Here is a 24435-nt window from a genome sequence, read left to right as displayed (position 1 = left end):
CATGTACATTATATTTGCAATAAAGGCACATAGGTTCTAATAAAAATTATGTGATGTTCAATGTTTGGTGTTGAGCACTTGAGCACTTGTGGAGGTATGTTACCTACCTGTGGAGCATAGTTGGTATGTTCCACAGGTAGGATGTGAGCTGGAGGAGAAGGAGAAATTCTGGTTGGACTTTGATGAAGTGATGCAGAGCATGCCTAGAAGTGAGAGAGTTGTCATTGGTGCAGACTTCAATGGACATGTTGGTGCAGGAAACAGAGGTGATGAGGAGGTGATGGGCAGGTTTGGTATCCAGGAGAGGAACGCAGAAGGACAGATGGTAGTTGACTTTGCAAATGGAAATGGCTGTAGTGAATACTTTCTTCCACAAGAGGCAGGAACATAGGGTGACCTATAAGAGTGGAGGTCGGAGCACACAGGTAGACTACATCTGGTGTAGACGGTGTAACCTGAAGGAGATCAGTGACTGTAAAGTAGTGGTAGGTGAGAGTGTAGCCAAACAGCATAGGATGGTGGTGTGTAGGATGACTCTGGTGGTGAGGAAGATGAAGAGGACAAAGGCAGAGCAGAAGACAAAATGGTGGAAACGGAAAAAGGAAGAGTGTTGCATGACTTTTAGGAAGGAGTTAAGACAGGCTCTGGGTGGTCAGGAGGTGCTTCCAGATGACTGGACAACTACAGCTAATGTGATCAGGGAGACAGGTAGGAGAGTACTTGGTGTGTCATCTGGAATGAAAGTAGATAAGGAGACTTGGTGGTGGAATGAGGAGGTACAGGAGCGTACACAGAGAAAGAGGTTAGCTAAGAAGAAGTGGGACACTGAGAGGACTGAGGAGAGTAGACAGGAGTACAGGGAGATGCAGCGTAAGGTGAAGGTAGAGGTAGCAAAGGCCAAACAAGGGGCTTATGATGACTTGTATGCTAGGTTGGACAGTAAGGAGGGAGAGACTGATCTATACCGGTTGGCAAGACAGAGAGACAGAGATGGGAAGGACGTGCAGCAGGTTAGGGTGAGTAAGGATAGGGATGGAAGTCTATTGACAGGTGCCAGTAGTGTGATGGGAAGATGGAAAGAGTACTTTGAAGAGTGGAAAGGCAGTCGGTCCTGATGATATACCTGTAGAGGTATGGAAGTGTCTAGGAGAGGTGGCAGTAGAGTTTCTGACTGGGTTGTTCAACAGGATCTTAGATAGTGAGAAGATGCCTGAGGAATGGAGGAGAAGTGTGCTGGTGCCGATTTTTAAGAACAAAGGAGATGTGCAAAGTTGTGGCAACTACAGAGGAATAAAGCTGATGAGCCATACAATGAAGTTATGGGAGAGAGTAGTGGAAGCTAGACTAAGGGCAGAAGTGAGCATTTGTGAGCAGCAGTATGGTTTTATGCCAAAACAGAGTACTACAGATGCAGTATTTGCTTTGAGGATGTTGATAGAGAAGTACAGAGAAGGCCAGAGGGAGCTGCATTGTGTTTTTGTAGATCTGGAGAAAGCTGATGACAGGGTGTCCAGAGAGGAACTGTGGTATTGTATGAGGAAGTCTGGAGTGGCAGAGAAGTATGTTAGAGCGGTGCAGGACATGTATGAGGACTGTAAGACAGTGGTGAGGTGTGTGTAGGTGTGACAGAGGAGTTCAAGGTGGAGGTGGGACTGCATCAGGGATCAGCTCTGAGCCCCTTCTTGTTGCTATGGTGATGGACAGGCCGACAGACGAGGTTAGACAGGAATCTCCATGGACTATGATGTTTGCAGATGACATTGTGATCTGCAGTGAGAGCAGGGAACAGGTGGAGGAGAAGCTAGAGAGGTGGAGGTTTGTCCTGGAAAGGAGAGGAATGAAGGTTAGCCGCAGTAAGACAGAGTACATGTGTGTGAATGAGAGGGACCCAAGTGGAAGAGTGAGGTTACAGGGAGAAGAGATCAAGAAGGTGGAGGATTTGAAGTACTTAGGGTCAACAGTCCAGAGCAATGGAGAGTGTGGAAAAGAGGTGAAGAAGCGTGTCCAGGCAGGATGGAACGGGTGGAGGAAAGTGTCAGGTGTGATGTGTGATAGAAGAGTTTCAGCTACAATGAAAGGAAAGGTGTACAAAACTGTGGTGAGACCAGCGATGTTGTTTGGTCTAGAGACAGTGTCCCTGAGGAAAAGACAGGAGACAGAGCTGGAGGTAGCAGAGATGAAGATGCTGAGGTTCTCTCTGGGAGTGACCTGGATGGATAGGATCAGGAATGAGTCCATCAGAGGGACAGCACATGTTAGAGGTTCTGGAGATAAAGTCAGAGAGGCCAGACTGAGATGGTTTGGACATGTCCAGAGGAGAGAGAGTGAATATATTGGTAGAAGGATGCTGAGTTCTGAACTGCCAGGCAGGAGGCCTAGAGGAAGACCAGAGGAGGAGGTTTATGGATGTAGTGAAAGAGGACATGAAGGTAGTTGGTGTGAGAGAAGAGGATGAGAAGACAGGGTTAGATGGAGGACACTGAAGGGAAAAGTTGAAAGGAGAAGTTTCAACCAACAGTTAAATTTTAGTCCAAGGATTTATCTTTCAGTGTATTGTTATACACAGAGAGATAATGCTGCATACATGAGCCTGCTCTCCAGGACGCTTCATTAAAGTCTTCCTTGTTGCACACATATTTTCTGCCAGCTCTTGAGAAGGACCAACTGTTGAGTCTACTCTTCTGCTTTCAGCAGAGGAAGAGGGGAGCCAAGTGGGAAAAAGAGGAGGCTGGTACTGAGGCACAGGTAAAATCAACAAACACAGGCATTAAGAACGTTACCAGCTGTTGCAAACTGTAGATGGATGCTAATTCAAGTGGTAAAAAGTGTTTTTTTTCCAAACTAAGTAAATTTGTTTGCCTAATCTAATGTCACGACAGAAGTTATTTCAAGGCACTTTCTGAAAAGAGCGTGGCTTGACTGGTTTTTAATCTTCCAAACAGCTAACAATTTCCAATGAGCACAAAAAAAACTGTCTTTTATTAGTCAGCTCCCTGACTCAAGGTGCTCAGCTTCTTCTTTGACCGGTCTGTTTGAGGAAGAGAAGAGACAGAAACTACGTATGTGGAGAGGACTTCACACTTTATTGAGTGAATATGGCAGTTCTGGACAGTTCATACACAGCAGAATTCTGGGTAAGCGGGACAGTCAGTAACTTTTTTGGGACAGTTTGATAACAGGAAATTACAGTAAACCAGCCTGGAAGTAACAAATGCATGGACTGATTTTCTTCAGCTTTTTTGAGACGGAATGTGCATGATTTTTTTTAACATATAATGCAAATGTCTTATGTGGGAGTTAAGACATTTCTTGACTAGAAATAGCTCTGATTGTAATGGTGGAGCTGGAAGCCAAGATGATGACCTTCAAGCTAGTTATATACAGTACTTAAATTATGGGTTTTTGACGTTTTTAGGGTCTGGCACAGTAACTTTTTTCTGAATTATATATCAAACAGTTGCACAATTACAGGTTGTACCAGATGTAATATCATTGAACAATAATCAAAATTGAGTTTTAATAGTATAGTTTCACCTGATTTTGTTGATAAGGACAGTTGTGTCATCTGCACACCAATGAATATATGACATTTTAACAGTTCAGTTCAAACTGTGTTATGTGTCTCTTGTAAAAGTGTGGGTCAGCACAAATATTTCATGCAATATCCTGAGTTACAGTCAACTTTGACTAAGACTTGGGGCAGGAGAAGAGTAATTCTAGATCTATGTAGTAAAAACATCGTTGCCACAGTAACTCACACACTGCAGAGAGGAGGGGAGTGCACATGGCTCTGATGAACAGGGCCTCTTGAGTGACATTACATTGTCTATTATCTGCAGCTCAAGGTGCTCAGCTTCCTTCTGTCTGTGTATGCCAGGAACTTAGGGTTTGTCAACACATCTGTTTCTCATTATACATAGTATGACTTCAGTAGCTCTGACCATTTTTTAAATGGTCAGAGCCACTTCTTCTTGGCTAACCTCTTTCTCTGTATACACTCCTGTACCCCCTCATTCCACCACCAAGTCTCCTTATCTACTTTCCTTCCAGATGACACAACAAGTACTCTCCTACCTGTCTCCCTGATCACATTAGCTGTAGTTGTCCAGTCATCTGGAAGCACCTCCTGACCACCCAGAGCCTGTCTTAACTCCTTCCTAAAAGTCATGCAACACTCTTCCTTTTTCAGTTTCCACCATTTCGTCTTCTGCTCTGCGTTTATCCTCTTCATCTTCCTCACCACCAGAGTCATCCTACACACCACCATCCTATGCTGTTTGGCTACACTCTCACCTACCACTACTTTACAGTCACTGATCTCCTTCAGGTTACACCGTATACACAAGATGTAGTCTACCTGTGTGCTCCTACCTCCACTCTTATAGGTCACCCTATGTTCCTGCCTCTTCTTGAAGAAAGTATTCACTACAGCCATTTACATCCTTTTTGCAAAGTCAACTACCATCTGTCCTTCTGCGTTCCTCTCCTGGATACCAAACGTGCCCATCACCTCCTCATCACCTCTGTTTCCTGCACCCATATTGTGTAAAAAAAACCCTGCTGCTGTGTAATGATAGAGTCCAATGCAATTTAAACCAGGGAGAATATCCATTATTGCTGTGTATAAAATTGGTTCTACAAAGCAAACACCGAATTAATGAAAGGCTAAAATTGAGCTGAGATCCCTGAACATGAAATCCCTCTCAGAGATATGTACCACTTTTGTTTGAAGTACGAATCATGTGTGCTATGATGGCCTAGTACAAATAGTTGAGATGTGGTAACTCGGATTACAAAGCAAAAAAACAGTCCAAAAGAACCCAGTTGAGAGTACCTAAACAGTGTCAACAAACAAGACCATTGTGTCCTTGTTGACCTGTAGAGGTTTGTCGCAAGCAACTGATCTTAATTGGTTGATTGAGGCCGAAGACATTTTTTGTCAGGTGGGGACAGTTGGCGACATCCATGTGTTCTACTTTGCAAGTTGTGAAGACATTACTGGTGTTTTTTGTCATCTTTGAGGTAGCTGTGAACGGTTACTAGTTGCTTTTGGAATTTTCTGGGTGTGGCTTCCACAATTTCCCAGTTGGATTCCCATATTTATACAACATTTGATTCCGTGCCGACTCAGAAGTTTTTCCTTTTAGAATATTCTACCATTTTAATAGAACAGTGAGGTGGGATTAAGGCACAATAATCCCACTGTGACATGTAAAAGGAGACCTACTGTTTCTCGGGGCTCTTCCAGGCAATCCTGGCATTTGTTACACTGACATTTGTAAAACTCCTTCCTTTGTATGAGTTTTAACAACAGTCATAACAGCTTTTAAATAGCTTAGGTCATGTCAGGTTTGTCAACCTCTCGAAAATAACAATTCAGAGTGTTGCCAATGAACTGAAGGAGTGTCTCTGTACTATTTCAAGATGCTTTTGTTAGTATGTTTGGATAAACAGCTTACTAGAGTGTAACACATGATTTAATATGCTTGTGTAAGTCAAGGAAAACCAATTAAACAGTGCAGTCAAAGTTAATAACTATATTTTTCAAACTATATAGAAGCCTGATATGATATTAGAATATGAGCTCAATTTGGCCATTCGGCCACTCCAACTTTCTATCTGAAAGTTTCCCATTCAGCAACCCCAGCAAACCTTTTTACCTGTCTTACATTGATAGAGTATTGTGGACTTTAAAAAACCTGGTTTGTGCATCTTCTGTGTTAAAGTACAGTACTACGTGCTACTATTAGAAGTAAAATATTTTAGAAAGGATTTGGTTTGCTGCAATTTGTCTGAAAACATTAAAAAGTGATTTTAATGAACTTACTGGCCTAAAATAAAATGCTGTCTAAAAGTTAAGCATAAGTTAATAGCGCATTATGAAAATGTAATTTTTGACCAGCGTAGCAGTTACTAATGCGGTAGCACATGGCAAATGGTCAGTAAAACCACTTGATTTATATATACCGTATATATGTAATTTATAAAACATATACCGTATATATGTAATTTATATGCCGAAAAAAGAAAAATGCCTTCATGATGACAGGTGGAAAACAGTGATGAATAAAAAGACTGGATCCCAAACAGGAGAATGTGTGTCAGATTTGGCAGCTTTTTTTCTTTCCACCAGTCAGAATGTGTTCCTGACCTGCCAACCTGGAAAGCCATTGACTGACTGGCTGCAAGAACAGAAAAGACAGCTGTGAAGATAAAAACTTCACACACACTCACAACTTCAGACATTACCAAGGAGATGAATAGTTATAGCACCACAAAAAGAAGTGTTAATATACTCTGTTATTGTCAGACTGTTTGTTCCTCCTGCAGTTTCATCTAGTGTTTTTTTAATTTCCTCTTCTTTCTTTTAATCTTCACTGGTTGGTCATTGTTAGGCTTTTCTTGGATAAACACAATATCGTGTTGCACCTGGGAGTGTGTTCAATACTGGAAGATTGTCTTATGATCATTTGTCATCCTTGGCATACAACAAGCTTTGAACAGACAGATGAAAGTGATTGAGACATTTATTGTTCATGGGACCAGAGCTGAACTTACTTTTTCTTATTTTTTCTACTACTTAGACTGAACTGCATTTTATGTGTTAGAACACTGGCTTCAGTCTTGTTAGTAGTAATCTGTGTCCTGTTATCAGGATAACTTACTGAAATAGGCCTGATAAGGAAGGCAGTTGGCCACGATGATTTGATAAGGATGGTGGTTGGCCACGATGATTTGCCTGTGCCTATTTGCTGGAAGGACATTAAAATAAATAAAGGACAACTATTACGCATTGGATTGCAACAGACTCCTTTGAAAGTTGGTGCACTTCCAGTCACTGCTACTGGAACGTATGATGCTTCTAAGTGAAATCAGGCTTGTTGGACCAGAGATATGAAAAGGATGAGCACAATATTTGAGAACAAATTATGAGAAAAAAATCTGATATACATGTATTACATTTGACTTTTGCTGCTTTTCAGATCAACTGATTTCATATTATGAAGTCACAATTTAAATTTAGATTTCCAACTGCCTGAAAGACAAAGTGCCGTAGCGGAGAAGAGGTAACAGCGCTGGATCAGCATCTGTACAAATAGACTGAGCATTGGAGGGGATTTGAAATGGCAGGGGTGTGAAATTTTATCTGAGGCAGTGCACAACTGGAAGGTGTCAAAAGTGGCTTGTGGCAGCGAGCAGCTACCTCCACACCTACCAGCTACCTCTACTGAGAAATATCATCAAACGGAGGAGACAGCCTGAGGTCAGGAGCTCCTTACCCCCCTGGAGTGGAGATCAGCCAGCATGTAACAGGGATTTAGTTAGTCAGTAAGCATTGTAAGGAGAAGGCTTGACTAGATCTGTATCATAAAATGTGTTTTATGAGCACTTCAGCAGTTGCTCAACAAAAGCCCTTCTGTCCTGAAACTCTGCAGCTTCAGCTCTTTTTAAAAGTGGGAGAAATGTCTAAATCTCTGGCTATTTTCCAAGGTGGTGGGCAGATAGATTTTTCAACACTCGCCCTGTGGGAAGTGTTAATTTCTCACTCTCCATCACATCATGGCCATTCAATAATGAACCAACATTTGTTTCACTCACACAGTAAAATTTCCTGTAAGAAGCACAGAACTGTGTGTGATTATATGAACACTAAATCGTCATGTACTTGGTCTTCCACAAGTGTCCTCAGTTTATTCTCTTGGTTTCACGTGTGTGTTTTACACTTATCAGTTGAACAGGATCCTAGACCAGGATGTAATAGAGCCAGAAGGCATTGATTTTATAGGTGTGTAATCGACAGGTGTCTTTAACTATAGAATGTCTGTTGCTATCACCACAGTCGACCAACTCCCAGGCAGTCTCTGTAGGGGTATCTTCTAGGAGCTCAGGGTTATGTAGGAAAAAGGTAAAATCAGCAAAGAAGAATAGCGGGCTCTGGAAAAGAGACTGGCAAATAACAACATTTATGTTCTGAAACAATATTCCTATAATGTTTGCATTTCATTGATCAAGGACACTGGTATGGTACTTTAAACGAGCTCACCGTAATGTTCGTGGTCATCACCAGGAAAGAATCAACTTGGTGTCTTCATTTTTATGCTATGTTGAAATAGTTTTAAGGAAGCAGAGGAGCTTATTCAGCTCTGACCTTTTTTTTTTTATAATGAAAAATCAGGGATATCAAAAAACAAATGGGTTTTCTTTAGTGTAGCAGCCTTATTTGTACATCAAGAGTCATGTACATGGAAAAGATAATAATTGAATAATTAGTAAGCCGTGTGTGTGTGTGTGTGTGTGTGTGTGTGTGTGTGTGTGTGTGTGTGTGTGTGTGTGTGTGCAATCAAGCACATGTTCTCCCTTCTTGCTGTCTCTTCCTGTGGGTTCGTCTCTCCTCAGCGACACGTCAGCAGACTGAAGTCTTTTGTGTCTGTTCACCAACTTATTACTCAAGTTGGTGAAACAGAAACATTTTTTCCACTCATCTCTTCAAATTCACTGGTTGTGTCTGACTTGTATGGATCAAAAAAAGAAATAAAACAGTAGCTTGAATGCATCTTGTACAAGAGTCGTCTGTCTTTGGAATCCTGGAGGAAAAAGCCTAAAAACTTAGCTCTTACAAACAAATGACTCACGAGGCCATGAAGCTGGTCTGGTGTCTCAGCGGACAGATGTTGAAACGTTGCCACATGCATTTCTACATCTGACATAATTATAAGTTATACTGCTATTTTAACACAAACCCTTCGTTTTGACATAAACTCAGGCTCCTATCAGCAGAGGTTTATGTGTATTGTGTTTCCTTGACACAGACCCATTCTGCTGCTTCAGCACTATACTGCCTGTGCCAGTTGTAATTGCATGAGTTCATGTACCTTCTATGATTTATAGGCGGAAATTCTTTGTTACTCCAAATAAGCTGCTATACCCATCAGTTCCAGGAATAGGGCTGATCAGCACTGCTGGCAGTTTTTTTGTCGCTTTGTGGCAACAATACAACAGATTTTAGATTCTCCTCTTTGTTCTCGTTTTATTGTTTGTTCAGAAAGCTTCCCAGGTTTTTAGGTTCCCTGTCAGTTTCTGAGCTGAATAATGCCTAAACCCACCCCTATGAAAAAAGAGCTAAGCCGTGAATAGGATGTTTTTCTGCTCTGCTTTTGCTGCCATGTTAACATGTCTGGGGAACTATAACCCAACTCACAGTAACATTATTTCCAAGTCTCAGCACCTGTACATCTACCAATAGGAGTTAGAGGAGGCTATTTTCTTATCAGTTTGCCTCTTGGTGTCATGATGGACACTTGACATTCATTGTTGACTCTAGCAGTGAGGGCAGTGAGGCTTACCTGGAGGTCCTTGTTCAGATATGATGGTGGTTCTGATGCTATCTGTGTTAAGTTATGCTTGTTACCGTCATTCAGGCAACGGTTTTTATTTGGCGTGAAGTTCAGTTTGTCTACAGGAGAATTTGTGGTAATGTACTAATGTAAGAAAGGTGATTTTTTCCCTGTTGTTTGTTTTTGCACTCTGACACTTGGTTCGCTCTCTTGATGTAGGGCAGATATTTAGTTGGGAACGTTGACGCTGATTAGGAAGCCACCAAATTATTGTCATTTTCACAGATGTGCAGCTTTAGAAAGCACCTAGAGGAGGTACATATCAGAGCATCCTTCAAACTTTTGATTTGCCACTCCACCCTTAGTGGGGGTGTAGAGGTTTTGAAGGTTTCATAACCTGTTAACACGGGGCTAAGGGCAACTATAACAGCTGATGCTTCAGCTTTGGTTGGTTCATAACTGATTTTTTGAACACCTTCTGTGTGCCACTCTTAACTGTTTCTGAACATTAACAACATCCTGTAGCAGATGTTCAGTGTGAGTTGACAAAGGTTAGCGTCCCACCCTGCCGGTGAATAATTGATCCAACGGTGTGTAAGTGCAGCAGCTCAAGGTTCCACAGCTATAAAAGATGAGCAGAAATGGCTGAATGTGTTGATCTTCTCAGCTGATAATTAAAATGCATGAATGCAGCTAAATGAAATCGCACTTTCAGATTGATAATGCAGGAGTGACACCAATTGTTGCACCAGAGAATTTGTATTCTGGATGGACTGATGTCACTACTGTTTTTATCGCTGGCATGTTTCTGAGCTCTCTGTTTATTACTCGCTGACATCACAGGTCATGGAAGAGCAGTATACCGGAAAATCAAATCAAGCCATTTCCTTGGAGCTGAAGGCCGATGTTTGTAGAGTCTGAGTGACTTAGTGACTATTCCCTTCACTGAATAAGTCAGACAGCCGACCCTTCTGATGTGGTGATTGTGCCAAATCCTGTCACGGTTTCAGTCTGACTGGAGTGATTCTTCTCTCTAATGAGCACAGGTAAGAAAAATGCTCGCTCAAGAAGGGAAATAAACCACGAACATGTGGCCCACAGGACTCATTTTAGATACAGCGATGGCCAGTTGCATGTAATGGTTTGTTAGAGATGAAGATTAAACCCAAATTAGATTTTTGATTAGTTCATCCACTAGATGTGCATCGTGATGATCCAAGCCACTTATTTTTACTTATTACTTTCTTTTTTGTTTGTGACATGATTCAAGTTACTTCGTCTTTGTTTATGCAATTTTTATTGGTTTGATCAAGAATAAAAAAGACTGGAGTTGTTGGAGTGACTATGATAATATGTGCTATCTATGCTGAATTGACCTATGCAGCTAAAGAAAGGTCAAGCGAAGCATTTTGTTGTTGCAGCACTGCGGATGGCATGAAGTAGTTTTCATTTGCTTCAAATGTCTGCAAGCAGCAACAGCCAAGGATTAGAGACAATTCTGGAAAAAATATGTAAACAAGTTTTTGATTAGCCACTTTTTATTACTGCATTCACGTTAGCATCTTGTTTGATTTGTATTTTAGTGATTACAGAATACGTCCTCACCAGAATCTGCTGGATAAATGAGAATATTGTAAATGGAGGGAGTTAACTGGAGGACGGTACATGGATTTTCAATGGTTCTGTTACACATTTGTGTTTAAAAAAACCAGCATTCACATGAGCTTGGCAACTGTCGCCATCCTAACACATCTGCAAAAATTGGTTGAAGAATCAACACCACATAGTGAATAAGTCATAGTCATAATTCAACAAATTGTCACTGGAGGAGCGTGAATAAACCCAACAGTCTGCAGCACAAACAAAATGTGACATTGCTGTTCTTTCCTTATTGCTGTGTGTGTAGATTAGGCTGCAGCCATCATAGGCATGTGTGGAATAGGGCTCTGTGTTACTGCTGTGTGAGGAGTTGCATGCTGGCCTATTTTACCAATAACTCCATTGTTTCATAAAGAAACAGTCGAGGTGCAATAAAATGTAAGGTTTTAAGGTGTTGTGTAACATCCCCTTTAGATTTCAAGTCTTGATTTTTTCGGGACATCGCAGAGAAGGCTTCAGCCGTCGTAACATTTACATAGTACATTAATGTTGGAATAACACCCATCGGATTTAACCTGCTGATGTCATTAGGCGCTCAGTCCATAGTGTTGTGTAATGACTGTGCAATGATAGAATAGCTGCCTTAATACTTTCAGAGAATGTTATTGGTGTCAAGCCAAGGACAGAAAGAGTCTGCTTTATATCCAAACTGGAGTGTGTCAGCATCCTTTAATGCATTACAGGTGGGAGTGGGAGTCCAGCTCCTGTGTGTGTGTGTGTGTGTGTGTGTGTGTGTGTGTGTGTGTGTGTGTGTGTGTGTGTGTGTGTGTGTGTGTGTGTGTGTGTGTGTGTGTGTGTGTGTGTGTGTGTGTGTGTGTGTGTGTGTGTGTGTGTGTGTGTGTGTGAAAGAGACATGGAAAAATGTATAAAGAGACTTTTTTTCATTTTGGCGCAAAAGTAACTTATCCGTTGTGTTACTGTGTTATTGTGTTATTGTGTTACCGCATTTATGTAACAGGAACATAGGACAGCATGGTGCTGTATATAAAACACACACACTACACAACTCTTCTCATATCCCTGAGAAAAACACACATTCTCCTGTTTGCTGAGAGAAAACGTTTTTCCTTATATGGGAAAGAAAATATTTAATGGCCGGTATAGATCCCTCCTGTTACACACACACACACACACACACACACACACACACACACACACACACACACACACACACACACTTCTGAAATGAGGAAACGTGTGTTGTGTGTCCGGTCCTCTTGCGTTGACAGTGCAGTGTGAACATGCTGTCCTCATCCTCTCTCTGAGTCTCTGGTCCTTCTGCTTCTGGTTTTGTGGCTGTCGTTCCAGCAACACGCCTCCTGCTGCCCCAACATGCAGATCATCATAAACCAAGAAGGGTTCTGTGTGACGGTTGTAATCACAGACCATTGCTGTGACCGAGGAGGGGGGACAATCATTTACTGTTAGCAGGAACGAGGAGGCAGAGGAGGGGCATCAAAGAAGGCAGGGTGGGAGGGGGGGTGTGGGGAAAGAAAAGGGAGGAAGCAAGTGGTTGATGGGAGAGTGAGTACAACTGAATTGGGTTTTTAACATCCCCACCCAGGGTGCCCCCCCTCCCTGGCCTACTTTTCCTCCTCTGCTGACACTGGGATGTTTCTGCTATTCACTGGATCTGTCTCCGAGCCGCGTCCCTCCCCCAAACGCCCCTCTGCCAGTCTCCAGCAGTGCCTTCCCTGTTTTGTGAAAATGGACCGTGAAGTTGCCCGTTAGCAGGAGGCCTTTGTCCCGATGGATTCAGTCACACGGTGGCGATCGGGAGCTTTCAGCATCATGAGCAATCATTACCAGCATGCACAAAAGACAAGGGTTTCTTGTTAGTCTGGCTGTCAGACTGTGATTCCACAACGCTGTTGAATTAATAGTTGACCCCCTGGGGGGCTTCTCAGCCCCCACAGGATCATTAACCACTAGATGGATGAAATCCACTGTTCAAGGTGGGGCTACTGTGCCTTTAATGCACCTCACAGTTGTGAATACTTAACAACATACATAACATCCCCACAAAGCCGACCCCCCCACACCAATCAGCAGTGACAGAAACGAGCAGAATCCACGTCTGTATGCCGACTGCCATCAGCGGTAGCAGCTAACTCATGCTAGTTGTCCGGGCTGAGGAGGACATCACGCGTGACGTGACGGAACAGGGAAGAAGTTGCTGCTGCGGCGTCTCCTTGTTAACGAAGGAAAGCCCAACACATGTCAAATGACACGCTAAAGGCTACTGTTACGTGTCTAAAAGCACACATTGGAGCGGAGGTAGAAGGAGAGTTCTTGGTGAACTCTGTGAGAAAGGTCGTACAGATTTAGGTGCTAATAGTGACGCTGAGTCACCACTGCTCCTCTGTCTTCTGTCCCCTCTCATCTCTCACGTCACATCTCTGCTGCTTCTGTCAGCGTCTGAACATCAGCTGCACTGGTGACTTTATGAACTGTTTTCATCTCAGAAGGGAAGTTAAGAATCCACTCTACACACAGGTTAGTAGGTCCATGCACATACAGTGTCTGGGGGGGGGGGGACGCATTACTTTCACAAGGCACTGTATAGTGTGTACAGGCCCATAACACACACACAGGGACTGGAGGCATGCAGGTGAGGGGGAGGTAGCAACTTGTAAAGGGGACGGCGCCTTGCTCAAGGGCGCCTCGCTCAAGGGCGCCTCGGCAGTGCTGAGGGGGTGAACTGACACCTCCCCCTGTCAGCTGACACCTCCCCCTGTCAGCTGACACCTCCCCCTGTCAGCTGACACCTCCCCCTGTCAGCTGACACCTCCCCCTGTCAGCTGACACCCTGAAGTGACTGGGCGGGAGCGGGAATCAAAGCGCTGATCCTGAAACGCTGGACGACCCGCTGTACGCTGAGCTTTCTGCGTGTCACTCTTTTCTTGTGGCTGCAGCTCTGTCAGGTCCTTCTGTGTCCTCGGACAGAAACCCAGGTCCTCTCAAACGTTCTCGTCTCACGCAGCACAAAGACAGTTGTGTTTGTGTGTCCTCACAGATGTACCACTGCGCTCCAGACCCAGACGTGACAGACGCTGCAGCACTGTGAACGGGAGCTGTGATTGTGTCTGTCGGAGCGTCGCTGACGCGCTGGGGGACAGACGAGACACATGCCTCAAGGGTTCTCAATGCGCTGCCAATTTCACCTGCTAATGGATGTCATTGATACGTGCAGTGTTGACATTCACAGCAGTTACTGTGCAACATATTCCACAGGAAACCCAGTGTTCAGGGAGAGGGCCTGTCTCTGGAGGTGTACTGACCCCTGAATGTGAGAACGGTCAGAAGAGTGCATCTGAGTCTGAGTCTGGCTCTGAGTCCGAGTCAGTGCTCCTCGATTCAAATGTGAGCTTAGAGCGGTTCGCTTCCCTTTCTTTCTTTGGACGTGAGGAGGGTAAATCAGAAACGTATGCACAGATTTTGATGATATTTCTCAGAGAAGTCAGGTATGACCTGAGGACCATTCTGATAGATTTCGGCGCTGATCCAGATCAGTTGAATCTAAATGTCTCCAAATGGTTTCTCACGTCTCATGTTGGTCCAGGCACTTTTAAATCAAACATCCCCATCTTAATCATCATTTGGTCCATCACATGTTGAAGGATGAGGAAACATTACTGTAACGATGTCCATTCATGTGAACTGACGTCTCCAGACATCTTGTTGTTCATCCTCTGTTTGTCCACCTCGTCTTCTCACACCAAATCACCACATTCTGGTCTGCACCAGGAGCTAGTGTGACTAACCCACTGTGGCTCAGTGTAAGAGAGTCGAGCAAGCCACAAAAAGCCACGTTCTGTGTCCAAGACAGCGGGGGGGGGGGGGAGATCCGGGGGCCTCCCCCAGGAAATGTTTTAGAAAATGTGGTTGTTGTTTTTTTTCCTACATTCTGAGGACAAAATCTTGTGTTCAGTTTCCCTCCAAAAACCCACTAAAGCCAGCAGCTGAAGCTGAACTCTCTTTATTTCTGTCCTACTTGATGCAGGAATGAATGTGAGATTCAACCATTGAAAACTTCATTCACTCTGAAGATACAGTCAGACTAAATATTACTCAGTGTTTACTGGTAGTTTACTGAGACTAGGAGACATTTGAACTCTGACCTCCACCAACACCATTGGTATGACAGAGTTTATTTTATTTATTTTTTTTAATCCAATAACATGATTTTTCATTTCAATTTAAAAAGACATAAAACATCAAGCGAGGTGAAAACACATTTACATCATCGCTGGTTATTCCTGCTGGTCAGAGGGAACAAAAGTCTAAGACTACAAACAAGTATTGATAATATCTTTCATTGACCTTCTGATCGGTCTGTCTCCACTCCCCCCCCCCCAGCATTCACCATTTCTTTATTAATGAGGACTTTAACACAAACTCTACTGGAAACACTGGATTCTTTTGATCGATGGTCCTCCCCTTGTCTTACACCAATTCACGGGTTCAGCTTGGAAAAAACAATATTTTTGTTTTTCATTGGACGAGAGGAGGTCATGACCCCAGTGCATATTTAATGATCGGGAGCGTTCAGGTCACTTCGGCTATTTCCGTCGGTATGCGGAAATAGAGGCGCTAGCGCTGCTTGCTAGCGGCAATAGCTAGCGGCGCTAGCGAGTGAAAAAGTTGTAAGTTTTAGCCTTTTTTCCGTAAAAATAAGAACTCCACTGTGGCTACACAGGCTAAAAACCTTGTAGCCAATCTGGAATAGACTTCACCTGTGGCGACGGGGCGATTGGCTAGAGCAAGACCAGACATTCTTCCACAAAGCTTCAAAAACAAACTGCTCAACCAACCAATGAGCTGTGAAACAAGGGGAAACTAACCCTTCAACAGGGAAATGGGTAGCCTGTCTGCTGTCGTGTTGTCAACCATCGATGATGATGGTTCACCAGGTGGAACCATCATCAGCTGTGGAAGGAGGTCCAACGAGCCGTCAGTCTGTCAGAACAACAGTGAGCAGTGTTGCATGATGGGAGGTTTTAACCTCTTCTCAATGCTTTAGCTGTGATGTCAGCATGAAAGATTGTTTCTGGACGTCGGTTTGAAACAAGAACTCACTTATTGGACATCTTCATGTGTGCTGAGTCAGCACTCTCCTCGTCGTGTCTGTGTGTGGGTGTGTGTGTGTGTGTGTGTGTGGGTCTGTGTGTGTGTGTGTGTGTGTGTGTGTGGGTCTGTGTGTGTGTGTGGGTCTGAGATGCAGATGGGGTTTGGAGAAGGGCACACACACAATTGCTCCATTCAGCAAACTCAGACCCACAAGTCTCTTTCACACACACACACACACACACACACACACACACACACACACACACACACACACACACACACACACACACACACACACACACACACACACACACACACACACACACACACACACACACACACACACACACAGACATGAAGTACAGTCTCAAAGATCCGTTATCTGACAGTAATAATGAAGTTAGGAGCTGACCTCCTGGTTATCCTCCACCTCAGTCTGTTAAACTCTCCTGGTGGTGATAGAGAATACAAGCATGAAGGGTAATCTTAATGATGGAGATCACAAGGTCATTTCCTGCAGTGGGTATAGACTGTGGATTTAATGGATCAGGATTGTCCAACATCACATCCTCTGCTCTACTCAGTGTGAATGTAAAACCTCATTGCACCAACATGAAGTTGCTCTGATATAACCATCATTAGTTTTCTTCTCAAAGTGTTTATGGTAACTAACAACACTAATGTTAACACTAATGCTAACACTAATGCTAACACTAACGCTAACAACTAAGATGATAGCTCATTAAACTTTCAAAGAAATATGCTTGCAGTGACAAACATTTGTTAAACTGTGTATCAAAGTGCAAATAGCTGAGAAAAATAAAGAAAAAGGCACTTTTCTAAACAGCATAAAAATAAACACTTTTTATTTTGTAGGTTTTTTCTTTCCTTAATTTGTCGTTGGGATCAAACATAGCAACAATCAGGTAGGCACCTGTTACTAAGGAATCATCATTATTACTAACATTACAAAAAAAAATGTCTGCTGAGGGCGGCTAATGAATCAAATCGTCATGTGATGTTGGGTTGTGGTTAGGGCACGTCTCTCTCTGTTTACACTGATATTAGCAGCTAATTTGAGATCCGTTGCTGCCGAGCAGACGTGATGCCACAGCCCGTCTGGTACAACTTCTGGTGACGTCATAAATTACCACTACCATGCGTGTGTGTCAAGGACAGAAAGACAAGCAGCAGTGGAAGGCGCAGCAGCAGTTTTGAGAGACAAAAAAACCCCAAAAAGCTGGTCTTGCTCTAGCCATTCGCCTCTTCGCCATAGGCGAAGTAAATTCCAGAGTGGCTACAAGGTGTTTAACCTGTGTAGCCACAGTGGATTTCTTATTTTTAGGAAAAAAGACTAAAACTTACAACTTTTTCGATTGCTAGCCCCGCTGTTTCCACCGGCGCCACTATTTCCGCATGCCGATGGAAATAGCCAACTGACCCGAACGCTCCCAATCATTAAATATGTACTCGGGTCATGACCTCCTCTCGTCCAATGAAAAACAAAAATTCTTTTTTTACAAGCTAAACCCGTGAATTGGTGACGACAAGGTGAGGACAATCGATCTAAATAAATTAAGAATCCAGTGTCATACAGTAGAGTTTGTGTAAAAATACTAATTAATCAGCAAATGGCTAATGCTGAGAGGGGGGAGGGGGGAGTGGAGACAGACCGATCAGAAGGTCAATGACAGATATTATCAATACTTGTTTGTAGTCTTAGACTTGTGTTCCCTCTGACCAGCAGGAATAACCAGCGATGATGTAAATGTGTTTTCACCTCTGCTATAATAGTAAGTAAAACTAACAAGTAAACATTGAGTAATACCAGGAATCAAACTTATTAAAATCAAAGTGTCTCAGTCAAAGTTAAAATGTCTCCTAGTCTCAGTAAACTACCAGTAAACACTGAGTAATATTTAGTCTGACTGTATCTTCAGAGTGAATGAAGTTTTCAATGGTTGAATCTCACATTCATTCCTGCATAAAGTAGGACAGAAATAAAGAGAGTTCAGCTCCAGCTGCTGGCTTTAGGGGGTTTTTGGAGGTAAACTGAACAGAAGGTTTTGTCCTCAGAATGCAGGAAAACAACCCCGTTTTCTAAAAGGTTTCCCGGGGGAGGCCGTCTGGACCCCCCTTGTGGGGGGGTATCCCCCCCCCACACACCCCCACGACAAGTGTGGTTTAACACCCCCCAACCATTGAAAACTTGCATTCACTCTGTGAAGATACAGTCATACAAAATATTACTCAATGATTACTTGTACGTTTTCCTTGCTGTTACAACAAGCCGCTGTCTTGGACACAGAACGTGTCTTCTTGTGTCTTACTCAGTTGTGTTACACTGAGCCACAGTGGGGTAGTCACACTAGCTCCTGGGGCAAGACCAGAAAAGTAAGACACGTTGATTATTAAATTAGCTGTCGATTATTTTAACCGACTAATCATGGCAGCCTTATTTCCATGTGTTACCTTGCAATATTTTCAGGTTGGAACTTGGGTACTGCAGCACTGAGAATATTAGACTGAAATTTGCAATGAAACGTTTCTGACACAAAGAAAAATGAGGAAGGAGTGTAAAAAAGATGAGAAGGGTACTGATCAGTGGAGAGGAGAAATGAGAGGGGGAGGAGATGGGAGACGATGCCTCCACATGACAAAGGAGGGAAAGGACAATGAAATGCATTAAAATGAAACGAAGTTGGGGAGCTGGGAGTACTTGCAGGTGAAAAGTTCATTCTTGTCTCTAAAGTTTGCTGCTAGTGAGACACAAAAACAAAGATTCAGCAGGTTGAACTTAAAACACATATTCCTGGATCTAATGGGGAACACTACGAGCAGTACCCATCACACCTGACTGCTCCTGGGTATAGCTCCATCCAAGCTCTGCTGTTTAAGAACTGCCTTCCGCCATAGGCTACTGTGATTGGGCAGAGGAGACAGTGTCGTGGTCAAAGTGGAGGAAAAAATGTTGCTTCTGCATTCTTTCTCCATCAAAGTGAGAACCTTTCAGCTGGAGCTCCTGGCTCTGCTGGAAGTGACAGCTAAACCCACGAGGCCTGAAGGAGGAACGTTAACGTGATCATGTAGGACGAGTGCAGCCTCATGCCCGATGTCACATGTTTGCAAAATTAATAGCCGGTTCCTAATTCTGTTTCCCTGCTAATGCATTGGGAGGAGGAGGGTTGTATTTAAGGCTGCAGCAGGTTTTCTTCTAGGAACACAACAATCTTTGTTTTGTGGTGTTTGGATGCACAGATGAACGTTCGTGTTTACACACGCCTGCTCTGGTAATTAACCCATTTTGGTTTGTAGCCTTCATCAAGGTCATCAGCATTTAAAAGGCTGAGCACAACCTCACAGAGCCACTCGTCTTGCTACGACCCATAAATCGTGTATGCGCTCACATCCGGTGATTTAAGAAGCAAATACCAGAAGTTAGCAGCTAATTGAAGGAAGAAGGTTTCTGATGTCGGGAGGAGAGGAAGGAGAGGAAGGGTTGTGGTGGCTGCTGCATGAGAAAAGTTCTGGACAGAAATGTAAAGTAGAGCATTGGATATAACATCAGTCCTGCTCTGCTGAGAGAGGTGGAAGAAGCTCTCATGAGGCCTCCAACAGCCTGTGTGAAGAGGTCTCATTCTTCTCTGGACGTAGACTACTGTGGTTTAGCATGTTGTGAACTCTGTTCGCTGGTGTCACCGCTTCTTCTTCCAGACGTACAGTTTAATCGGGATCAACACTGTTTTGTTTTCCAGAGGTAGACAACAGCAAAAATGTCCTCGTGCGTCCAGTTCGTGTGTGTGTGTATGGGGGGGGGGGGGGGGTTTCAGGTTGTGCCTTGAGGGGTTCTGCATCTGTCAGCTCCGTGCTCCTATCTGAGATAATCTATCAGTGGTTGTGATCAGATTATGTGGATTATACTCTGATTTTTAGAGGCTCAACCAAGACTGACACACACAAACACACACACACACACACACACACACACACACACACACACACACACACACACACACACACACACACACACACACACACACACACACACACACACACACACACACACAGCCACACATTTGCAGGCAGATAACCATGCATATAACCAGACTGACACACTTGTGCCCCAGTTTACACACACGTTTACACACATGTTTAAACTTTACACACACGTTTACACACACGTTTACACACGGGCACACTTTGTCTGTGGGGGCCTGCAGCCCATCTCATTACCAGACAGGCAGGTGTGAGCACTCTGCTGCGCCCCAGATTAAAAGGGTTAAGAGGTCTGGTAATAGCTCCTGGAAATAGAATGTATCTGTATGAATTAACTAGAAATAGACCAACATGGGTCTGAGGTCTTGCTGTTGACGTCACGTGGGTTTCTCATGTACAGTATTTAAAATTCATGAAGTGTTTGTGTTCTGGCCATCACGTGAAGAGAATTCAGGTATCTGTTGGACATTTCCAGGAGGAGGAGTGAAGAGGAGGACTCTTCCCAGAGTTCCGATGAAGTCGTCCCATGAGAGCGAGGAAGTTAGTCAGAATCCGTCTTTGCTTTCTAACGGGCTTCAGAGCTGAGCTTGTATTCGTGCAAATGCACTGTGGGTCACTTCTGACTCCCACGGTCCCTGATCGGATTGGAAATTTGGTCTCAGATGTTTAATTGCAGGAAGTGTATGAGACTCATGACCAAAATAGTCTTTTATTCTGTCATTTTGTTATTCATTGGTGCAATTATAACAGCAGAAAACATGTCTTTGTCTGTGTGGGGATCCTCTGGGACCTCCCTCCAGGGACCTGAACACTTTATTTTTCACTTGACTTGCATTTTCTTTTGAGAGTTTTGTTTTTATTACTTCAGGCTCAAACAGCTTCCATCACTTGTTTGACATGTGACAGGAATTTGAATATTGAGTATTTGTTCCACCCCACTCTGCTCCTGGTTGTTTAACCTCACACACTTTGACGTGCAGTTTGTACTTGTCGCATTCCACACGGGTCGCTGTCATGTTTAATATCATGTCATCCAGTTCAGCAGCATCGCACGATGTTGCTAACTGTTTAAATAATGAATGTCAAGTCTTTACCACTGCATGTGGAATAAGATCATTAAATGTGCACCCCAGGGCTCAAACTAGGAAAACAAGGATAATTTCATAACCGGTGTGAAATAATTTCAAGTGTTAATCAGGGTTATTTTCATTTAATGAAGTATTTATGCTATTTTGTGAAGCTGTACTTTCACTGATCAGATTGAGCTCGACGTAACCGTTCTTTCTGTGTGTGCATATGTGTGAGTGTGTGTGTGTGTGTGTGTGTGTGTGTGTGTGTGTGTGTGTGTGTGTGTGTGTGTGTGTGTGTGTGTGTTTTTTTTCTTTGAAGTCCCATGACCATCCCAGGGTGACAGCAGACAAGGACAGATGAAGTCAAAAAGATGTGAAAGAAAAATGAAAGGAGGTGAAGGATAAAGTCAGGGAGAGTGAAGGTGTCGGAGGTGTCCAACTACTCCTTACAATCAGAGTTATATGAAAAGGAGAAAAGCAGTGAAATGGGACGGGATCATAGTTGGAACAAACAGATTGAAAACTGTTGCTTTCTTATCATAATTATTTTTTCAGGATTGCCTGAATCACTTCTACTCATCTGTAAAAAATACATGTGTCGCATTGGCATCATGCTTTCTATGTTGTTTTCCCCTGACTGCCATTCATTAATGACATCATCTGGTTGTGTTTATTCTGAGAGGAGAATTATTTGGCTGTTTAGCACCACTGACTTTTTTTTATCTCCATTGCTTCTCTCTTAATTTTTCCATGAGCTATTGATATCACACCTTGGATCATTCTCAGCACCACTGTGGATAATATTTGGAATTCAAACCAAACTTGGAGGAGGCAATGCATCAAATTTATCTATTGATCCCTCACTTTATAGTACAAAGATTAACTCCAGGTTTTATGATAAATTAATGGGCTATGCAGCACCTGTAATTCATTCTGAACATGCAGACATGCATTATCCATCTCTTCATCTAACACTCTGTATTTCCCAAAAGATACTTAGACGCCACTGACCTGATGATAGACATGTCATCATAGAATCATGCGGTGCAGACACTTGTCTAACTTACAGCACATTACTGAGGCCAAAGGGATGAAATGAAACAACTAGAATACCAGAATAGTGTAATAATAACTAGAATAGTGTAGCCATGGGGTTTAAGTTTTAACATTAACTCATCACTCTTTACTTGCAGGGCTCGAAATTAGCTTTTTTTCTTGGTAGCACTGGTGCTCCCAGATGTAGAAGTTAGTAGCACCAGCAAAGACTTCAGGAGCACCCCCCAAAAGCAAGGCAGTGACGGAGCGATAGAGACGCTCCGTCCATCTCCGTTCCTCCTCTGTCCCTCCCCCAGGAGAGCAGCCGCAGCTGCGCTCTCATTGGTTCCTGGCAGGACCGCAGGAGCGCCGTCTCACAAAAAAAGGCGCACCAGATTTGTTTCCCTCGTCGCACCGGTGCTCCCAAATATATTTAATAGTCGCACTGATAAAAAATTTGGGCGCATATGCGACCAAAATGGGCGCTATTTCGAGCCCTGACTTAGGAGTTAGAAGATGTGATGCAGAATGTATGATACTGTCAGATAAATTAGAATAAGGTTAATTGATCAGCTTTCAGTGTACCAGAAGGTGCTTACAGCCGCTTTAATTCTGTTTATAGTACGTCTCTCTGTAGCTGCTTCACTGAGGTGGTTTTTCTGTGTGTGATTAGTTTCATACAGCCCTGCTTTCAGTCAGAAGAGCGGAAGACAGAGGTTGGGCCATTTCCACTAACAGCTTAAGGCTATTCATGTGATGTGAGTTATAAAGATAGCTCCACCAGCATCTGCTCCTTACTTAGCCTTTTAAATCATGTTTCAATCGGTGGTGAGGCAGATTTATTGCAATCATTTGTAGATAAGTCAAGCGTACAAGTTCTTAAAGTAATGCATTGTGCTCATCATCTCTCAATACTTGGTGCATTTGCCATGGACTGCAGTCCCCATAAATAGCAGCGGGTGTTTTACAGGCTATACACATACTGCTGGGGCGCGAGGCTTTATCTACTATGACATTTACTTTCTTTTCATCCTTTGGATTTTCTCTCTCTCTTGAGCTCCCTTTTCTCTTTCTACTGCCTTGTTCACCTGTTTAAATAGAATAAAACAATTCTGCAATGAAGACAGGTAGGCATTAAGCATTGCAGACATTTGATATTTACAAATGGTTAAGGTACAATGACCTCCTGTAATTATGTCTATAATGTATTTAAAATAGTGCAATGGGAAATTAACACATAGAATACGACTGTTACTTTTTTAACCAACTGTCCCTCATTCACATGTCTATTAATACATTAAATCTGAGAGCAGCTCAGCTTAACACCCATCATGAACCAGATGGTAGTCTGTCAGCAGCTTGGAGGTTCACACACCTGGTACATTTGATGCAATGGTGCATTAATGTGGCTCTGGAAAATTTTGTAAAAATATTCCTGAGTGGGGACAATTCACATTAACACAGCTTCCAGTTGGAGCAGTAATTTGGGAACTCTGTGAAGGATTTTTTCTTTTACAACTTCCTGACTTTGACATAATGGGTACGGAAACATCACAGAGGAAAGTAAATGTTTGGTTGAGGGTGAGAAAATGTTGACTTACATATCAAATAACAAGGTTCTTGTGATCTAAGATACATCATTACATTGTGAGCTTACTGCCCAGGTAAAGGTGACCGAGTAAGAAAGCTAACCTGATAACAAATGAATCAACAAAGGAGTGGTTTCAGGGTGCAGCAACAAACCACAGACAAAAAGTTGACATATTTGTTCTACAGGGTAACTTTAAACCAAATAAACACACCAGATTCAAAAGAATGACTCAAAGTGAGATTTGAGGAAGATGTGACTGCACTAAACATTTAGGTTTATGATCTACTTCCCATTGATGGGATAATAGCATGGCAAATTAACTTAAACAGCAATGCTGCATTTACAAGTTGAAACGCACCTTAGACAGACTGTTGATTCAGACACTATATTGACTCGTCTAACACAGGTCTGCATCACACTGAGGCTTTGCTAATGTTGGCCTTTATTATGGAAGGCATTTTCACACAGACTGGAGTCAGTTTTAAAATTACTGGTGCATGAAAGCTTCTTCAGTTTCAAGGTCCTGCTATTGTTCATGCGGCGCATAGAAATATGGAAGAATTGTGTGGAAATCCTTTTTCCTACACTTAACCACTTCTCTCAGGTGTATAAAGATATTGAGTGTTCCTCGTGGTTATCTTGAACATCACAGTCATTGTCTGTAGGCAGCAATGAAAGC

The 24435-nt window shown here is 43.0% G+C and overlaps 1 protein-coding gene across 1 annotated transcript in view; it reads left to right on the top strand.

The window, feature by feature from the left end:
• Nucleotides 1-24435, top strand: part of galnt2 (UDP-N-acetyl-alpha-D-galactosamine:polypeptide N-acetylgalactosaminyltransferase 2) — a 53947-nt gene that overhangs the window by 8441 nt on the left and 21071 nt on the right. The gene's annotated exons all lie outside the window — the stretch shown is intronic.

The sequence above is a fragment of the Antennarius striatus genome, chromosome 1 (assembly GCF_040054535.1).
Source record: "Antennarius striatus isolate MH-2024 chromosome 1, ASM4005453v1, whole genome shotgun sequence".
NCBI lineage: Eukaryota > Metazoa > Chordata > Actinopteri > Lophiiformes > Antennariidae > Antennarius > Antennarius striatus.
The sequence above is the reverse complement of the archived record's forward strand: the minus strand, read 5'-3'. Positions and strand labels throughout refer to the sequence as shown.